At 28.4% G+C, this 23061-nt stretch overlaps 1 long non-coding RNA gene across 2 annotated transcripts in view; it reads left to right on the plus strand.

Annotated features, from left to right (window-relative positions):
- The window catches only part of LOC114128991 (uncharacterized), a 165945-nt gene extending 144734 nt beyond the window's left edge, over positions 1–21211 (plus strand). For both annotated transcript variants that reach the window (XR_007603370.1, XR_007603371.1), the window contains exons 3-5: positions 11719–11828; positions 11903–11989; positions 21095–21211. This is a non-coding gene — a long non-coding RNA (uncharacterized LOC114128991). The remainder of the gene's footprint in view (positions 1–11718; positions 11829–11902; positions 11990–21094) is intronic.
- Positions 21212–23061: the final 1850 nt, after the last annotated feature.

Consider the following 23061-nt stretch of genomic DNA (forward strand, 5'->3'; position numbering starts at 1 on the left):
TTTTCGTCGTATGTACTGTATGCATATTTCATACGGTTCGATGTGTGTGTGTGCATGTAGAGAGAGGGGGAGGTTGGTGTTGGAATGTCTACCAGCGACGACGACGACGCGTCTGGGGCCCATCATATCCGTCACCAGTCGAATCTCTGATTTATGGTGATTGCATGCAGTCGTTCTTTTTGCGTATGCGATTTCCGTGAGATCCCGACGTCGTCGGCTCCGGCGGTCACGTACTCGCAAACGACCTAAACGGACGTTGAGAGACGCGAGGCGTTTCCGCCAATATAACGTCTTCGTCATCGTGTGACGACTCATTATTTAGATTAACTATTATCACACATTAACACGCGTAAAAAATTAATATGTTTTATAAGTATTTTTTGTTATTCTTTAAATATAAAAAATGAAACAATATATTAGGTGATAATATGAGTGCAGTTCTGTTCATTAATATACAGTATCTATACCTGCACAAACTTTGAAATAATATACGTACTTAACTTTTCTATGATTTCCGATAAGTTAGAAATACCAAAAGATTATTAATTATTATTGTCATTCGAGTCAATTTCATCGTAAGCTTTTCAATGAGGTACCATAAAACAAACGAAATAATCGAATACTAAGATTCGTCAATTTTGGTGCAAATTATAAACACTGTTTCGAATATATCTGCGATGGTGCAAATTATATATCTTTATTTTGTTGTTAATTTTATTAATGTAGACTTCCAATAATATTCGTGTATTTTAGTAAGATAATGTACAAAGTTTAGTCGTCCCTGCACACATACACTTAATATTATATGCACATATATTCCTGGCTCTAATTGGCCCTTTGGTCTGCGGCGACAAATGACCAACGCAGATTCTCGACTCAAATTTAGTAAATAGAATTCATTGCGATCCATCGTTGATTATCAATAGATTTGGTTGAAGTACAGCATACATTTTGTTATAATACACTTGCACTTTATAGAAGAGTGTAGGTATGAGCAGATAATATTACTCAAATAATTATGGTTTATTTTATAAGATCGCGCCTGCAGATACATTACACTATTTACTTACGATTTGTTTCATAGCTATGTTTATATAATACTTGCTGTTTAACCCGACTTTAGTCGGCTAAACATGAACAAATACAAGCTGTGTCGCTTTAACGGTATATCTCAGCTTTAGTATACTCAGTTCACGGGCTATTCGGCATTGGTATACTTCACTATTTGTGAGTTAATTCAATCGAAATGGATAATTCGCCTGTGGCTGATTGAAATTAACACTTGGTATATTTTTGAACATACTGCAGTTTAAACTACTACTAAACTTTCCTGATCTCCATGAAACTTTCATCAAAATTGGTAGAGAAATTGTCGAGTCTATACGCTATTGATGTAATTAGTTAAATCGTTACTGAAATTAGCTGTTTGAAAAAACTAATTTTACATTTATTGGAATATATATATATTATATAGATAATCGAATTTAGACGTAGGTACTATATGTGCATTAAATACTAAGGTCATAAGATAATAATTATAAGTGTTCTATCAGATTCAATAATTGGTCTTATCATACAATATGTAGATCGATTAGTGATATGATATTTCATCTATTCATTACAAAAGATTTAAAACCATTGTTATAATAATATATAAAATATGCACTGTATTTTTATTTATAGTAAATACGACTTAAAGTTTTAGACGTCACGTCGAAGAAAATATTATCGCAACGTAGGTCGCGTATATTATAATAATATTATTTACGTTCTGAACGCTTCGGTGCACATAGTAGGTATCGATCTGCGATAGATTTGTCTGCCCGTCGGATTACAATAAGTTGACGTTGTGGTGGCAGGGTGGCATTATTGAAATCCGATTTCGAAGGGATTACAATGAATACCATCGTAAGCAGCATACACAAGTATCTGCATTGGTTCAACGTCTGACCGCGTAAAATAAGCATTATTTATTATAAATGGGATTTAATGGAGCTTGTAGCCGAGTTTTTTTTCGATGTAAGGTCATTGTTGTGAGTGTTCAATTGCTCCGAATTGTAATATTGTAAATTGCAGTACGTATTGTTTTTATTTATATGTATTTAATTATACAATATATATAATGTATCATTGCGGATTTTCAAACCTACAATTTATTCTTAATCGTATAAAATAAAGATTAAGCCTATAGACTTATAGTTATTAGTACTTTTTTTAAAATAACTAACAACAAATGAACTAATACAACATATAATTACTAAAAATGTGTTGCAATAAACTGTATAAATCCTTTATGTACGATTTATCGCTTTAACGCATGTCCGCAGTAATACTTTAACCTTTGAACCTTTCTATGCAAACATGTTGAAATCTAATTATATTTTTTGATTGAGTCAATTCAAATAATTTTACAAAGATAAAACTTTAGGATACTATTACATATTATAGACTTCAGATTACAGCACTTTATAACATAAATAAGTGTAATGATATGTAAACTAGTAAAAACGACTTTTTACCATAAATCCCTATGTAAATATTATAAACTGCAGTACAAAGCTAGGTAAGTAATGATTTTTTTGCTAAAATAGGTTGAAATACATTAATAAGAAAATTGTTAATTTCATGAATTGTTGGTTAACTTAGACAATATTTACACAACATGTTTAAACTTTTTATTAAGTTAAAGAAATTTATTTTGTTTTTATATAAGAGCACTATTACGTAAAGCCAACTTATATCAACTTAAAATTATAATATAGTGGTAATATAGTATTTTTATAACGTCATGGAATTTTTACTTCTCGAGAAAATCAAAAACTTGACGGACTCAACATTTAAAATAACGAAAAATGTCGAAGTAAGATGTATTATTGTTAATAATTACATAATTTCACATAGGTACGTCATATTTTATCTCGTATATAAATGTTTATGATAGCAGTAATAAATTGTGAATTATTAATGAATTCACGTTACATCTTGTTATTTCATATCGAAGAAATTATCAAATGTTTTTGTTTTAATTTTTTTTTATCCAGTTATTTAATAAAAATTAATTATTTATCAATAGTTTTCAAACTCTTAGATTTTTAAAAATTACGTTATCGCTATTTTTTTTTTTTACTTTCAAATTACAGTTTTTTAGTCCTTTTTTCAGCTCAGTTTACGACACTATTATAATTATATTATTATGTAACAATGTGAATAAAATATATCGATGTGTGCTGCATCACCAGCTGTCATCGACAAGGATATAATATACTTTAATATAATGTATATTGTATAATATGTATTGCGTAATTCATTCGTTACCGCCATTAATTTTATTTTTTTAAATTACATTTTTTCATACACTCTGTACCTAGGCAGCAGCAGCAGCAGCAGCGTAAAAGCGATCTCCGCTAAAACTCTAATCCGTTTAAGACTGTTACAAACGTCCTACACTCGACTGTTGCACCGCGTTATTCGCTGTAGGAACTCAGTACGGACCATTACGATAATTGCGTCGGGTATAATTTAATTTCTCTGACGTCGGGACTCGTTGTTTATTCTGATTAAATCCCACGTTGTTGTCGTGTTTTAATAAACTAGGTTTTAATTTGAATAAAAGAGTCCTATATCTAATATATAATATGATGACAATATAATAATTATGTAACTCTAATACATTTACACCATTGTAAACGTATTAAACATATCGATGAAAGTTCGGTATTTAGTAAGTTTAATAAATATCATTGATGAGCATTAACTATGTTCAACAATCGAATTATTGAATTATTTTTAGTGTAATAATTTTTATTTATATCAACCTAAATACATTAAATACAAAACATTTTTTTTTCTTAAGTTGTAAAATTGGCCTTAAAGAGATTTTCAAATTTTCATTTGATGATTATTGTTTAAGCTGTTTAAACAATAACCATATAGATAATATAGAAGAACGCAATTAACAATTTAAATTAATGTTTATTATCCAGATAGCATCAGAGTTTTATACTTGTGTGCGAGGACGTGTTAACTGTTTGCTGGAAGAAAATATAATATCTTTAGAGATATCATATATATAAGCGATTTCGGCGGAACATTTGACTTATAGCATATGTGTATAATCAATTTCTTGACTTTTATTTTTTTTTTAGGCCAGCCGAACGAAAGAGACTTTTGGATTTTGGCAACAGTCCACTGCTGTATACAGCACTTAATTTTAAATTTTTAAACCTTTCAACACAGTCATTTACCAAAAAAACTCGCTTTAATATATTATGCATTCACTTGTATGAGTAGAGTTAAGAATAGGGTAATCCTATAACTATAGGATTTCCACGTGTTGTTTTCGTATAAGTCTTCGTTTTGTGAATCAATTTGAAAATTTTTTCATAATTTATAATTTTCTTTTTTATTATAATACTTAATGTTATGTGTTTTAAATTATTTATAACAAATGTAATTATACACAAACTGGGAGATATGTAAAGATAATCAAATAATAATCCTATATAATTTGTTAATTTTTTAGTTACGTCAGTTTCCCACAGGTTTTTAGGTTTCTAATACGATTGATAATTTCATAATTTATTTAGATTATCGCACAACAATATTACGATTTCATTTTTAACATTTGTGTTATTTATTTTTTTTTTTAGGGGGAGGGGGTGGGTTAAACCTTATTTGGTTTTTGAAAATATAATTATCATAAAGGAGGTACACCTACTTGTATTATAATATTATACATATAACAAGATAATTTAATAATAATATATTTGATAGCTAACAATTACAATAATTCAACGAGAAAATCGAGTCTCACTAGTAAGTTATTACTCCTTAATAAACTACTAACTATATAAACATGGCTTCTATTACGTTCTTATTATTTGAAAACTTTAAGATAATACATTATACTATAGTAATCATATTTCAAGTATTTTAAATTTTAATACACACAAATATATTATTGATTTTTTTCTACCTAAATAGTTAAATATAATTTATTGAAAGCTTGGCAGTTGGCAGTGTTCATGTCGTCGACCCGCACAACAACACAATAATGATTTAATAATATTATGTTATACGATACTGCAAGCAATTTTACAATCGGTATTTAACGAAACATGGTCATATAATATGATCGCGGAGAATGTATATGCTGCTACCAAAATCTTAAAAGACAAAAAAAAACCTCTAGAGCATATTTGAGGTGGACAGAGTATAGTGATAGGTTTTAGAAGTGGTAGTATTTACATGGTATAAATTTTGAATGATACAAAAATATGAATAAAGTAATATAAATATTGTGAATATTGTTCTTTTTCGAGTATACTTGACTGCAAGTATATATACATATTCACTAGACGCAATCAGTTTTCATTGTCAAATTCAATATTGTTATCGTATTATAGGATGTTTAGCTTATTCACAATATTATTTCCGGCTTACTAAACGATTCGGTAATCGATGAATTAATTTCCGTTTGTGTACATTATTATTTATGTTATTTAACCGAAATTCGATTACAAAAAATTGGTGGAGATACAGATACCACATTATTATTGTTGGGTTGCCTTGGCGAGGATTAGTGGTAGGTTATAAACATATTATGTGAAATTATTATGGTCGAGTTTTAATTAAAGCTCGTGGTTTAAAGTTCAAACCACCCTTTACTGATATTTTTTCAACGATTTTGACCTATCCGATTCTTATTCTCTCAGCTCCTTATAGAGAAATCATTTGACATTTTGATGACAGTTCTTCTGCAAAACAAAAAAAAATATATTATAATCATTATAAATAAGTCAATACCGTCCGACGTGTACACAATTGATATCTATGTACAGTGTGTCCCGTTTTATATGTACCACTAAATATCTCAGCTCGGTGGCTTTAGATTGAAAAACGGTTTGCTGTGATAGATAGGTGGTACCAAAGTGCACATTTCGGGAAAATTTCAAATTTTTAACTCCTTTAGTTCGCGCATGCGCAATTCAAGTTAAATTAAAAATCCACTCATTACAACCTACTATGTTTTTCAAAAAATTGAATTATTTTAATTTTTAAAAATCTGTTGGCCTGTAACTTGGTCAATTTTAGATTTAAGACCACGGCCAATGGATCAAAATGTCTTAGAAGAAAATGATCTATCTATATCTGTTGTCAAAAATAAGGGTTGCTATTTAAAAACAATTTAATTAGAATTGCGCATGCGCGAACCAAATAAGTTAAAAATTTGAAATTTTTCCAAAATGTGCACTTCGGTACCACTTATCTATCACAGCAAACTGATTTTCAATCTAAGGCCATTGAGGTGAGATATTTAGTGGTACATATAAAACGGGACACACTGTATAGTGTATATAAAGTAAAGTTTGTAAATTTAATATGTTTATTGTAGATTTTTTGTTCAACTATAATTGAATTAAAATTCACACGGTGATAAGAGTACTTTTCAGTTATAAATATAATTGTTAATAAAAAAACCATTCAGTTTCGTATAAAAAAAAAAAATATTGGATACCATAATCATTTAAAATATTAAGTATATTATAATATATTATATTATATTAAATGAAAACCCACGCTGAATCGTAATTATACAGTATTATTATTTTGATATAAAACGCACATAGGCGGAGATTTGTTTAACAACTTCATTGCTGTCATTATACATTCTATAATATTATTAATATTTTATTTGCATAAGTAATAGACAATAATAATAATCAGAATTGTGAAATTAATATACTATAAACAAACAAATACGTATTCGATTTTAAAATACCCAAAATTATAGTAAACTTAGTAAGAAATGTATAATTTGTTATACTATATTATAGTGTATTCCTATATACAGTTTGAAAGGTAGTGTTGAAAGGTGAAAGCTAATAAATATTAGGTATGCGTTGTTATATTATTATGGCTGTTAAATATTAAAATTGTACGTAAAAAATTTATTTTATTAAAAAAAAGATGGGCCTTATAAAAAAATATTTTCAAGAAATAACACTTACTAATAAAACTAACTTATTTTAATTTGAGGAATTTATATATTATATAAATGTGTCCAATGAAGTGAAAACTTTAAAAATATGATGATTTCGGAAAAAAGGTTTTTAACAAAAAAAGTATCATGTATACACTTACAAATATTGTATAATACCTATATCATTTCATACTTTTTTACTCCACATAATATGTAATAAAAAACATTTGTATGCAAATCACAATTTCGTAATTGTTGTAGATGAATTGTTAATCAAATTTGTATCCTACCTAATTATTTTTTATCGCATCATCACGTAAAAAATCGTTTATATTTATATCATCGACACAACATAACGATTTAATATAATAATAATGATAAAATGCGAAGACGGTAGTGGCGTTAAGAACGGTTTGGAATTTCGTCTTCCGATTTCCGCCGCGTTTCTGCCGCCCGTCCTTGTAGCGCCGACAGACCAAACCGCGAACGAACCTATTGCGAAACAACCGTATTCAAGACACGTCTGGGAAAGTATATCTGAAACGCATGTTTATACATATATTATTATATTATAGTTCACTACTCGTATATTGTGTCTATATAGTTGTCCGTTCGTTGTTATTATCATATTGTTATACAGACGGTTGGCGCACACTGTTTAATTATTAATTTTTTCGTCTCCCCTACAGCTCCTCTAAATATTAACTTAACCTAATCCTCTTATTCACCCCCACTTGAACCGTCTCGTTATTCTCGTTCATTTGCTGCATATCCGTATAGATATTGCAAGTGATATGCTACGTGTAAATTTATCATTACACTATGACTTTAACAACAGTTTTAACTTTTAGGTATACAATATTATATAATATCTTACCGACTAGTTTTTATTGCTGTCACTATAACTTTTTCCCAGATTATTACTATACTTCCGCAAAGGTCCGTCAGCCCGGCACCCCGAATTTAAAATTTTTAATTCAGACCACTCTAGAAAATTAGTAACCAATAGTAATAATAAAATAGTAATATATAGCAATAGTAATAATTTGTAACCGCAAAATCAGAATTTGTAACCTTAGTCTTGACCCCCAATTTTGTGTTTCTTTTTTGGGGGTGCCAGGTTGACTGACCTCTTCCGAAATTCGATTTAAGATGACATTTTGTATAATATTACTATTTTTATTATGTTATATGGACGCGAACAAAAACAATAAACATGACGACTGAGATTAAAAATAGGTGTTAAAAATCTATATAGCATTATGACTGATAGTTTTAAAATAATAATTTCAAATTTGGGAGATCTCAATGATGGTTTCTAAAAAACTGCCGCTCAGAACAGCTACGCTATGTCAATATATTGACCTATATACTGCTGCGTATGTATTCACATTGAGTAAGATACTATTGATTCAAATATTTATTAAAAACCGTTTGAGTTATCCCACGATTTATGACCTTACGGAGTTGATGAACATTAATATTTGCGAGGAACTGCAAGTATGTCGAGACATCGCCCAGTATATGATGTAACCTAACCTGCCAGAAAGGTCTGAGCATAACTTAGGATCTATGGCTATTAGTAAACAGTTTTAAAATGTGATATATTTTAATTTATGATTTATAACAAAATGTTATATGTATTTGTATGCGCGTTACTAGTGTATTACAAACATTTAAAATATGTGTACCTATAATTATACGTCTTGTACACCTACTCGTATGCATAGCGTTATGATTATTATATTAGTATGCTATTATTACGTTAAAACAGCGTACCTTAAATTCATGTTCCGCATAAAATATATCAATTTATGGACACTTCCTGCTGCTGATTATTCGGTCGACTTCGTTTGATATTCCAATTTGTGGGTAGTCATTACCTCCGTGGCCAAGTCGACCCTTATCATTCACCCCGGTTAAGTATTCGGACGGAGAGGAGATCGTACGCCAACCAATACATGATTACGATGGTCAAAGAATAATACTTTATTATTGTTTCCTTTCGTCTATATTATATATTATGTGATCGCTCTTTCTTGGTGTTTTTAAATTGTATTTCGTTTTTTTTTTTTTTTTATTTCGTAGTCACTGACGAACAAAACAAAAGCAAAGAAAAAAAAACAGTCGACGCGCATAACTCGCCCGCCGCTTTATGTGTATTGTATACCGCACGTTGTCGCGTTATTGACGACAAATTTATGTACATACACATACACATATACCCACACACACGCATTTATATATTTACGACACACATAATACGTGTATATATTATTTATATGATACGTATTTGCATAGTTTAGAGTACATCGTGAGCACAAAACTAAGAAACAATGTATATAGTTACGACAATGTATCACTGCAGGTTATATACACCTATAGGTATACCTATGATATAATAAAACATATACATTTATATAAAATTTAAATCAAATGGTAATAATATTATAATAAAATATTATTATGTATTGCTATGCACATAATTTTTGTCTATGTCAACTGTGGTAATGTTAATAAAAACTCCGGATTCTCTCACAAGTTCGTTAAAGTTATAAGTGTAATTATTAGCGTTTATTATTAAAATAATGTATTATTGAAAATAATTCTCTTACGTATTTTGAAATACACTAGAGAAAGGAGGGTTGACTGATAATATTTTATTTTGACATTGTAATATGCTTTTATAATTTTAATAACTTAAAAGACTTAAGTAGGACTTGGCCTTTAACAGAATTTATTACTGAATATAGCTTTCTACATCATTTCGTTTACTTAATTAAAATATAGGATTTTTTTTTTTTACGAAATTCATTTTAATTTACTTTTTGTCAAGACTAATATTACATATAAAATATCTATCAATAATAAAACATAATTTAAGTGTAAGAGATTTTTAATTTTAACGATAATTTATAACGCTATACGATGTATAATAATATATCTAATATAGATATTTAACGTTTGATCGTCTTTGCGAAACGTAAGTACGTGACTAATAAAAGCCCAATTACAATTTAAAAATCTTGTTTGTATTTGAGTATAATTTTTTTTTTTAATTTATTCTTTCGATTGCCAAATTAAACATTTAGTGGTTTTAGTTAACCACGACGGATCTATATAGAAATTAAAAGAACATGTAGGTCTTTTACGCTTTAAACTGTATTGAACTTGACATATTATAATCATTTAATTTTTGTAAAAAATGTGGTGACAGTTTATATACGGTATTTAAGTATTTTGACACATGTCAACTGAAAAAATTTGTTTGTACCAAACGCTTATTATACATATATTTCGTGGTTTACTCGACAGATATCTCAAACAAGAGAAAATGAGCATAAGGCAATATAAAATAGTTAGAGATGTAGTGCGCCATCAGAAATCGTTCGTAGATAACCAGATGGGCCACTCCGCCCCATGTATTAAACCATAAATTGTATAGTCTGCATTCTGCAGATGTTGCTTAGAATATCACAAAGATTTAAAATCAGAAATATACAACAAGAGTAACAATTAATAAAAATTAACATTTTTGTTTAATTTATGATTCTGGTATGTTTAAAATATACTATTATATCGTACACAATAATAATATATTTTCTACATGTTTCACATACTATAATATTATATAATCTAAATATGTATATAACATATATAACATTAAATTGGTATTAATAATTAATATTATATTGTTAAAAATAAAAAATAATAAATGGTAAATAACAATTATTGTTATTTATTATGTGGAGGTAGGTTTTTATTATACTTACTTAATTATTAATTGTTTCGGAAAATTTTTGTTTTTACGATTATTTATCTAAACAATTACAAGATGATAATAGTAGTAATTTTTTTTTGTAGTTTACACTGTATGAAAAAAAAATAAGTACTAATATAGAACGATAGAGAGACATAAGTTCTACAATAGAATTTATACTTGTATATTAAGTTGAAAGGTTACTAATATTCAAATTTGGATTTAGATGGCGATTGTAGAGATACTAGGACGTACTTATTGTGAAAGGAATCATAGATAAATTATAGATGTTACTTTGTAGTGTTGCAGTATCATACGATAGTGCGTTTATGTACTAAGCATATTATATGCATCAAATAGGCTGAAAACATCTAAAAATATGAATTTTTAATGATGTATTACAATGTTTTTTTGAAATAAAATGCAACATTTTCTATTTTATAGCCAATAATTATTACCGTTCGACGTCTATAGTATGTCCAAGAACATTTGAATTTCATAGATATTTAATTTAATAGCTGATTCATTAAAATAAATTAATGTAAATCATAAGTCATGTTAATCCTTAAAATCGGAAAATGTCCAATTATTATAATTAATACATAATCGAACATCTCAGTCCTTAATAAAATTAAATACCTTGATAAAATTCTAGAAAAATACATAACTTGGAAACTTCAAGTCTATTTACGGACTTAAACACATACATATTACTGGACTCGTAATTAACTTGTGTAAATTAACGTTGGAAGGTGTTATCAATGAGTGACTTTCTTAATTATAATAAATATCTTTGTTATATATTATTGTATCTTAATTTCTAGGTAATCCCTTATAATATAAAGCTGAATAATTGCACATTTTTATGGTATAGTAATAATAAAAATGTACATTTACTAAATTATACATGACGATGCATTTAATAATATTATTATTGCAAAATTCTTGAATTAATTTTATTGATATTATGATTTAGAAAGTTTGTCAATCGAAGATCCAAAAGACTCATTATTGTAATACAGCCATACAGTATATTATATTATGGAGAAATTGATTTCAGTAGTGGTGAAAAGTGAAAACCTGACCGTAAGTAATTTATATTTGTAATTGTTATTTACCAATCATTTCAAACAATGTTACATTTATTAATGATTTGATAGGGTAGTGTCGGCGGTGAAGATTGAAACGGTCGAAACACATTTTGCGGAAGTTGTCTGCCACGGGGTTACATAAATAAATGCCAAATGGTAAGCCTAACGTTTTAAATTCATAACATGTATAATATATATATATATATATAATTTTATTACATACAAGTATAATATTTATAATTTAAAAGCAAACGATTGATTGATCAATGTATTAATTTATTATTGATATATATATATATATATATATATATATCTTCTGCCTGTATATCAGTTCTATCTAAAAAAAAATTCTTTCAGTATAAGTCTTAATTATCACGACCAATTGGTATATTAGAGACTTCGAGAGTGCATATTTTTACTCGTATAAATTTATAATTTATTTACATAATAATATTATATGCTAAATATGTACACCTTAAATATTCGAAAACCCTTCGAGTTTTCGCGCCACACTGACGATGACACATCGCGAATAATAGTTGTTATGTTGTTATGTATAATATTTATATGAGTGTGCGTACACCTTTGATTATAATAGAATAACAATAAAAGTCCAGCGATGCGTGAAAACGAGATTTCTTGTCCAAGAGCACGTCGCATCGTTGAGAGTGACAGGGTTCTGGCTGTCATTTTATAACGATACATAAATAGAAGACTCCAAAATGAGTAACAAAACAATAATCATAATTATTGTTATAATTTAGTGTAATATAATATATTATATGTTATCGAAAAAGACGTTAATTTAGGAGTTGTTGTAATTTTTTACTTTCCTAGTCATTGTTGACAATGGCTGGAAAGACGAAAGAATAAGTAATATTGGATATTACGTAGATTTATTAAAATGTTGGTATTATATTGGAAAATAATACAATATTATTAAATCGTATTAAAACAAATAACCTTACCTATATAGAGCATGCTTGACCTAGTTTTATATTATTGTTTTTATTGTTTATTAGTTATAGCTTAACTATAATAAAATTGTCAAATGTAAAATATGTAAGTGATACAGTACTGTTTGTTCATTGAAATAGTAAATAGCGAAATGTTAATAGGTAATTGTGTTTAATAATATTTGTTTCAACGTGGATTTAAATGAAATTCGCTTAAAATTTGACTAAACGTGCTTGCTGTACATCTACTATATTATGTAATTCAAAGTGTTTACTATGTAACAATAAACTATAAATTATATAATATAAAATATTGACGTTGTATAAACAAAAAATAAATAAATAATCAATGTAATAAAGAATGTATAAGATTATGATTAATTATTCTAAGTAATAGGTATTATACATGATATATTATTTTATTTTTAACTTTATCATTAATGCCTTTTTTTATTAAATAATTAGTTATTGACCTAAATTCCTTACTAAATCAGGCATTATTGTTATTGATTAGTCATTGTAAACATTGACCGAATGTCATCTTTTCCGGTAACACACACATACATTTATTATAAATATACAAAAATAGATGATAATCGCTCCTCATATTATGATCTCTCCATTCGTGTTCTATCCCTTTTCTCGGCTGAATCCCAACACCCCTTAAACTATTTTATCGAGTGCAATACCTATCAGTAAATATAGATTAAAGTATAAACTTATAGGGGTGCCTAGAGTTGCGAAAGCAATCGTGTCCATTCAACGCGAAAAAGATAAAGGTTTATATTATACTATAACGTTTCAACGTGTAATGTCCTTTTTTTTATTCCGGATCCAGCCTTTGGCCCTATTTACAACTGGTAGGAATTGCTTTCGCATTACTTCTACCCGATCTCTACCTAAAGTTTATGTTATATATCAATAAACATTACAAAATTTTAGTTTCTCTCAAGATTGATCCCCTGATCAAAACCTAAATTATGTGGTGTTATGTGGCTCCAAATAGTTTTTTCTAAAAGCTAAACGTGTTTCCATCAATTGGTATAAGTGAAAAAAATATCTATGTTATGCACTTTTATAGTTTATGAATGTGTAATATTTTGTAAATTCATATTTATCGAATTATTGCATAATAATAATTACATAAATAATCTAAATTTATCGAATGGAACTAGGTTTAATTATGTTACTTGTATTATATCATTTTACGACAAAGATTTGAGCTTTTCTATTGATAAAAGTGACAATAAGCGAAGTTATATAACGATATTTTTTTCATCATCTATGTGATTCCTGTGTATTCGATTTATCCGTCGGGTAAGATACTACATATAAAAAATAAATAAATAAAAATTCATTAGTTTGAAATTATTGTCTATTATTGAATATCAATCTAAGCTAGAGTAAAATTGTATAAATGGGGTTATTTAAAAAAATATTACGATTACTAAGTGTGGTAAAAAATAGTTGATTTTCTTGTTATAATATGTTGATTGAGAAGACTTTAAAACTGATATAACTCAAAAGCTCTGGACAGTTAATATATCCATCTAATACCAGATAAATATTTAAAAAATAAATTATATAATTACGACTTATATTTAGAAAGGATATTATAACATGATTTTCAATAATAATAATGTGTAGTCTAGACATTTATAAAAGTAGTTATTTTTATAAAACTTTTTTGAGTTCTATCAATTTTGTCAATTAAACCAGTTCGTCGATGGTTTCAAATCAATGAACCAAAACGTAAAACACAACGCCCTAATGGAAAATACAAATCTGTAAAATACTCATAATTCATATCATCACAGTTGTGTTGAATGAAATCTAAGTTTTCAAAAGATTCTGCTTGTATACTACTGCATATTTTTTATTAAACTGTTTATAAAATCGTACATATTATTATACTATAGTTTAATTGTTCTATATTATTAATTTTAAGTCTGGTAGAAATATTTCATTCAAAATAAATTCATTTTTAAAATTCCACAAATAACATACACAACGTTAGTTTTTGTAAATAAAATTATTTACTGACCCGTAGCCACAATATAGTATCTACTGTCCGTGTTTTTTTACAAGTAGAAACGTAAAATATGTGCAATCGTATTGCACCGGCAATTCAGATGCTTCAAACTATAATACTATATGTTTATTTTTTTGGCACGTAATCTGGATGCACCTCACGAAATGCTGCCCAAACTGGGCCTCCAAATAACGTTCATACGTTCGACGAATATAATATAATATTATAATCAAATAATCAAATTATTATTATAATATTATCACTATTATATCTTTCACGTCAACTATTCAACTCGAACAAGACGTATCATTGCTATTATATTAAGGTAGTTTAAGCTACACATATTATTATGATTTATGTTATACTACGTAGGTGGGCGCTCGCCATGTTTCGTCTTGTTCGTGATATTTTGCTGTCATGGTATAGCCGAAAGAATGACATTTAAAATTGATTTCCGAAACAAATCATTCAGAGTACACGCATATTATCATATACCTACTATTATTTATATTATATTCGGTATAAATCATATTCGGCGTTCAGACGATGAGCGCATGACATGATATTTCAACAATGTTATTTAAAAAAATGTGATATTCACTATAATTTATACATTATTATCAACATAAAAATTATCAATTTTGTAAAACACGCGACCGGCGACCAATATGTCGTCTCGATGATGAGTCGATTGAGTTTGGCGTAAATATATTTTTAATCAGGATATTTTTTTTGGTTTTTAAAAAATTATAAAACCCTTATTATTAATAATGATTATTCGGGTCGTCAATTAGGTAATGATTTGATAAAAAAATTTTTTATTACAGAATCTAATCAATAATTGAAAATGGGAGTGATGACTTAGCGGACTTTTTGTTTTCGTAATATTTTTTTTGTTATACGAAATATGTACTTTTAATGTTTGTCTCTATACATACATTATTGTACACATTATACGATCAATACACTATATAGTTTACACTCCAAACTGGTTAAAGAGTTTATGTACAAGTATTTCAATACTGGGTTTACGTCCAAAAAATATTGTACAAAAAACTACGAAATTATTAAACCCGTTTGAAATCGTATACGCTTCATTAAAAAGGGCTGCACGTACCTTTATATAGTACTTATAATATTATATCATTTGGTTTAAGTAAAGTCAACATAAACAATACAATAATTAATAATTATTCAATACTTGTATAAAGGTATAACAGTTTTCTATATTATTTTCGATTGTTATGGTTGTTTACAATAGTTTTTACATTTTTTGAAAGACAATATACATTTTTAATTTCGTATTCTGAAGCAGAATACTATTCAAAGTACTTCGACTTATGAAAATAAAACTTGGAAAAAATAGTTTATTAGCTATACGCATTTAAAGTTTAGATAAGCAGCGTAGTTAATCAATATTTTGTGAGGTATTCCTGTTCCATCAGTTTACACAACTAATCTTTAAATACTTTTAAGTTATAACCCGTAAGCTACTCGTCCAAAATTCTTAAAATTTTTATTTATCGATAAGTAGGTACTCCAAAAAATATTTTGCTTAGAGATAATGTATTAAAAATTAAAAATAATGATTATAGTAATAATATATATTTTTTTTTGAAAACCGTTTTTTTTAACGATTTAAAATTATATGAATTTAATAGTTTTTTAAATAATAAGTGTCTAACATCAGGTATAAAATGTTTTAAAACTGTATTTAAATGAAGATCTTATTCGATTTTCTGTTTATTGAACACATATAAGTACTTATTATGTTTTGCTTATATTGGTAACGGAATAAATGTATGTATATGTATATAGTATGAATCGAATTTTAACACCAAACGATGTATACAATAAGCACTTCGATATCGTGGTACCTATTTATGTGTTAACTATATAGTGTTTAATAAGTATATCATGAACAATTTTAATTCTGCCTCGGATGTTATTATAAATACTATTGCATGCCTACCACTAGGCACTTTACAACGTTTGAATCAAGTATTATGTAATGGTTTTCCCGTGTTTATCGGACCGAATACTTTGATTTTTATTTTTTTTGAAACGTCTTTAAACGAATTAAATTTAATATAAATAGGTAGTCGAGTGTATATAAAATCTACCGCGGTAGTTCATACACACATACGTATATATAAAACCTACGAGTATATGTCGTGTATGTATAGTTTATCGTTTCATCTGTACCTACGTCTAACGCGTTGAACATATATATTATACATACGTACGAACGGAAAACGTTGATTTATATTTTATTTTTACATAAAAACCGACTTGAGTTTAACCTTTTTGAAATTTATTCGTTTTTATCGGCACGGCGACGGCTAAATACGAAGTCGAATCGGGTTTCACCGCTTTTCAGTTCGTAATTAAAGCCAGTAACAAAAAATTCCGAAATATTTTTCGGTCTGGTCCAGCGGTGAGTCTCGATTGTTCATTATTAATTATAAGAAGGGTTGGACCTTCCAGAACTTGTAACACTAAAAAACGTGTATAATTGTACGTTTATATTAAATTATAGTATTATATAATAAACAATAAATACCAAAAAACATACAAATATGCACAGTAAATTATTTTTATAACAACCTAGTAGTTATCTGCATTTTTAATTAGTTTTTAAAAATTCTATAAAAGTCAAAAATGCATATTTCTTACTTTTTAAAATAAGAAAGTAGGTGTAACTATTTGAATAGAAATTAATAGAAAACAATTTATTTTACTTCAAAGGTGGTGCTTTGATCAAGTATTTAAAGAAAAAAAATTATACACAATAAAATTGAATTTAATCCTATCATAAATTTAAAAAAACAGTTAAGGCATATCTTTTTAAATAAAATTAAAAAAGTTTTAAATTTAGTTTTTTAACTTATGTAAACTATTCAACCCATTATGATAATATTATTAACTTCCACGAATAGCGGAGATAAATATGAAAAAAAATTATTTAAATCTTTAAATTAATATATAAAACTAAAATTTCGTAAGTAAGATGCATTTTCTACAATTTTAAATGTAGGCATTTGCGTCTTCTACGTACCTAATTTTTTTAATGTGAAATAAAACATATCGCCATATAGATAATAAAATCTTAAAAATCCTGTTTGTAAGGTATACAGAATACGCATACAATACCTATTCGATTACAAAGTATACATTTAATATAAATGTGTATAAAATATAAATTATATCCATATACCATTTTACGTATTTATGATTTATCGATTCGAGTAAACGATTTTAATAGGACGTTTGTCCTCGTAATTTTTAGCACGCCAAAAATTTAACAATAGCTTATACCTTACTACTGTCGATTTAATTTTCAATTTTTTTTCTCGTACGTCTATTTTTTACATCGGCAGGGCGTATCGCGTACATGCCGCTACGTATGTATAATAATAATACACCTATAGGTATATTTATACGCGTCGTGTACCCGTTTCGTCTTACGCGCGCGCATAAGCCGCCCAGTCTCCCATTATAACACGGGTAGGTTGGTTCAACGATATTTTGTTGTAAATCTCAAAGCAGCAGCAGCAGAAGAAGACGAAGACGAAGAAAAAGAAGAAATGAAAAAAAAAACCGAAAGAAATTCACAATGAAGACTTGGTGCGCAAGGTGGTCGGGGCCACCTGGCGCTTTGCTCGTTTACACCTGCTCTCGGAGCGCAACCCACCTCCCGACCCATCGCACACCCCGCTCATCCTCCCCACATCCGACGATATTATATTTTATTATTATCGTGTATACTATATACTGTATAGTAGTTGCTCTCTCGGGCCGATGCTACACATACCTACATCATCAGCAGCTATCTCGCAAGCACGCTCGTTTCGCCCTCGCCCGGGCACGCGTGTACACGATGACCATCGTACACTGCATTTATATATATATACGCACGTACTGCAGCAGCTCGTGCCTAGCCAATAATATAGTAATAAAAACAGGGAGTTAAATAATAATGAAAAAAAAAAATGCGCTCTGTGCACGCGCGCGAGCTCTCGTGATTATTATAATGATAATGCCACTGCAGCGTCCGTAAGCGACGTACATGGAATATTATACGTGTGTGCACCTGTCCCGCTGTTAGTAATCGGACTTGTGTCGTCATGACGCCGGCGGTGACGCGATTCGTGAGTCTGAGACTAGCGTGCCGATACCTATCGCCGAACATTATCATTAGTAGGTATACTATTAAACCCGTGCACCTGGCGAGTTGACCTCGTTTATTTGGCTGTTATGAGGATGTGCTGTGTATGATATTATGATTTATCACGGATAAATCGGCGATCAACGGAACGTCCGCTGCTACTGACCAGTCTACGGCGGTCTGTTTTCAAAAAATCTCGCTGAACATTGCGGTATCAGACTCGTCGTTTCCGCCAGGTGCAGCGCGTAAGTATATCCAGCTATCTCTAGTGCTATCTCAACATAAATACGACTATACCTAGGTATGTTATTATAATACGCGTTTACTTATAGGTATCATGCGCGGATAATGATATTGTTTTTCTATCGATATATCGGGTCAGCTTTAGGCTATATATAATACTCTCTCGAATTATTGGCTTTGTCTGAAACACGCCGTGTATTCAACTCTCTCGGATGTGTTTATCTAATTTTATGATTTAATACTATTACAAAAAGACAAGTTCAGGGTAAGCATCCAGTAGTATTTACTTTTGCTGTTTATCTACTCGTATGCATGATGTCCCACAGTGACATTAATGACTGCTGTATCTAAAAACTATGCTAAAAACTACGAACGCGCATGATCTGTCGTTTTAATAACTTTATTATCATCCACAGACCACAAGACTTGGGAAAATCTAATTATTTCTGTATGAATTCATGATTCACGCTATTAGAATATTTGATCATTCACTCAACTTTTTATCGCCTCGTCTCGTATACTGCGTGTTAAATATTTCAAGTAACCCAATGTCCCAATGTCGATGGCCATAAATTAGCACATACACTGTACACATAACATACGAAATTCTAATGTACATGTTTTTTATAATATGTTAGTCACATCTAGGTATACCAGAAATATTGACAAAAAAAGATGTTACTTAAGCTAAATAAAGTTGATTTTTTTATAATCAGGTATAATGTGTAATAATATTATATTCAAGGTTTATTCAAAATATTTTTAAAATATTATTTATTATTCATTAATATTCCAAAATAATAAGAAAAAATAAAATAATAAATTAATTTAACCTGTTTATACTTTAAATTGTATTTTCCCCATATTTTGGGAGTTTTAGATTTTATATAAGCCAAGTAAGTAGGAATATTATATTTAACAGAAAATTAATTCAAATCCTTGTTCATATGCGTAGTTTGGAGATACCAGGCAAATAATATGTCATTTTTCACCCTTTTTGTAATATCAAGTCTATTTTATTTTACAATTATAAAACCACTTTTTTTAAAGTATATTATACTTAATTTGAATATTATATTTTTTGTGCTTTTTAAGTAATTATCGTTTAAAACATGAATTTATATTACGTAAATATCTACAGTTATACATATAATCATATGGATAGTCACTAACTTAATTTTTATTAAGTTTTTAATTCTACAAATCTTTAATAACTACAGCTATAATACATATTTACATGTATGTTTATAAATTATAAATGTATGATTGGTAAATTATTTAAGGAGAAGATTTGGTCCAGAAGATATCACCTCCTACACTATAGTCTTAGATGTAATAGGCAAAAAATATTTATTATTTTTTCCCTCCCTTTTTCTTAAAATGTGCATACAAATTACATCAACCTGAGGTTCCCACCGGTGAAGGTTTCTCTCCTCATGTCATTTAAAGTTAATGTTTATCTAATTTATTTAATGCACAATAACTAGAAACATATAGATAATACTTATTTATTTATTTATAATTTTCAAAAGTTACACAACGGGTCCTGCCAAATAACTAGAATGCAACTAAAGTGTTAGTGTCTCGACAACAATTAGTAGATAAATATTTTAGGTTTTCCACTACAATTACTCCCAATGCGTCGATGTATGTTTACTTAAAATATATTGTATGTGATAAACACAACAATATTTGTAAAAAAATAATGGTAAAATTGTTGTTAATCGAGTTATTTAAAAATGAACATTGATGTACACATAAAAAAATATATATAATAAAGAAATAGTCGTTACGATTTTTATACGAATATTATTCATGAAATGTATTATACATTTAGTTTCAATTTAATTTTTTTGTTTCAGCTGGCGCCAAATAATAAAAAGCGTATTCTACAAGGTGATATGAGTCAGCTCGCCCCATTTTTTCATTGGTAATTTATTTAATCAAATTTTGATTTGTTAAACGTCCAAGTATCTATATTTAAAGACCATTTTTAAACTATTTAAATTTTGTATACTGTTTACTGAGTTTTCTGAAGCTGTAGGTACTAACTTCTTAAATAGTATAAAACATCATAGTATTTGAAAATACGATCCTTAAAAAAATTGGTATTTAAATAAATCAATTTTAAAAAAAAATAACGAGGGTGATCGTGCTTACTGAATAACCCTGTGTATAAAATGTGTCAAACGGTTAAAACGGGATGTTATATTATACACGGGGTTGGATCTTATATAAACCGTTGAAGGATTGTACCCTGTAAAAGGCGTATTCGTGTCGATGAAATGAAGAACATCATAATCATTCATATACATATTATATGTTATGGACGTCATCGCCCCTTATCAAAACATGGTTAAAATCTCGCCGACAGAAAAAATACACCGTACATCTGTTCAAGTGATTTTGACTGTCTGTTAATTGATTCGTTGTGTAAAATCGTCATAGTAGTCTCTTCATCGTTTCCAATGTATTAGTATACTATTTATATACAAATTACCATTCGTAGACAAAAAAATATTTGATGGCGTCTAATTATTAGACCAAAATTATGTAACTGCATCAATATTAATTAGTTTATTCTTAATAATAATTATAATATTATAATAAGTTTTTAGATATAATCAACTAATAGGTACATGATATAAGATTATTATTCAATCACGTATTAAATATATGCGGAAATTTAGTGGAATTTTATATGAATGGTATAATTTTTTTTTTTTTAATACGTATGCCTTATAACTTAAGTTTAAATTTTGCAAACAAATTCACACGAATACAGCTATCTATTATTTACTACTAATTATACTAGCGCAACTATATTTAGTATAAGTTTTTGAATGCTTAAAGCTTTAATAATAATAATAAAAAAAGTTTTTAAATGAGCATAAACTACTTCTTAAAAAAATTAACATCATTAAGGTGACTATTAAGACATTAAGTGTTTTAAAACCAATTCATTAGAGAAGTGTAAAATATAACCATAGCTGTATTGATACCAACGGTAGTGTATATACGAAAAAATCGTGCTGCAGCACTAAATAATATTCGAAAGAAATTTCCATAGAGCAATCCTACCATCCATACATCAATAAATATTAACACGTAAAGAACGCTTTTGATTTTGGTATTCAAACTTCGAATACCCTATACAGGTATTAGTTCAATTATAATAAAAAAAATGAACACATAATCTCAAAAATCTGACACATAATTACTGATTGAAATATTCGTTTGATCGTTTTCAAAACTGCCGTATATAATGTAATATAGGTATTAAACAAATTTTACTACATCGATAGGGGCATTCACAAAAAATAACAAACCTATAGGTCTGAGTATATTATTATAAAATATTATAAATTACTATAGTGTTCGAAGCCACTGCTCCAGAAGCAAAATATCGTTAATCTATAGCATATAGCATTATAATATTATGATAACGACGAGTAAAATCAAGAAAGATGAGTATTGAGTATACACACAGCGTACATAATGATGTCTTCGAGCATATACGTATATATATATATATATATTATACAGGTGTTTTTATCGCTTGCGGCCGCTTCAATCAGTTCTGTTCCCTCTAATTTTTTTCCTTCCACACTCCACTTCTACTCATCGATACTCTATCGGTTAATATCTCGTCGGTCTACCTCTCTCTCTAACAAATCCCATTTTGAACACTGTAAATAATTCGTTTTCAGTTTTGGTCGTAATTGGGGTCTGTACCACCCGGAGAACCCCTTTGGTTGTGTTGTGCAGGCATGTAATTAATTAAATTACTAAAATGTTTCTTTACGCGACGCATATACAACCTAAGTTC

Source organism: Aphis gossypii, chromosome 1 (genome assembly GCF_020184175.1).
Source record: "Aphis gossypii isolate Hap1 chromosome 1, ASM2018417v2, whole genome shotgun sequence".
NCBI classification, from domain to species: Eukaryota; Metazoa; Arthropoda; class Insecta; order Hemiptera; family Aphididae; genus Aphis; species Aphis gossypii.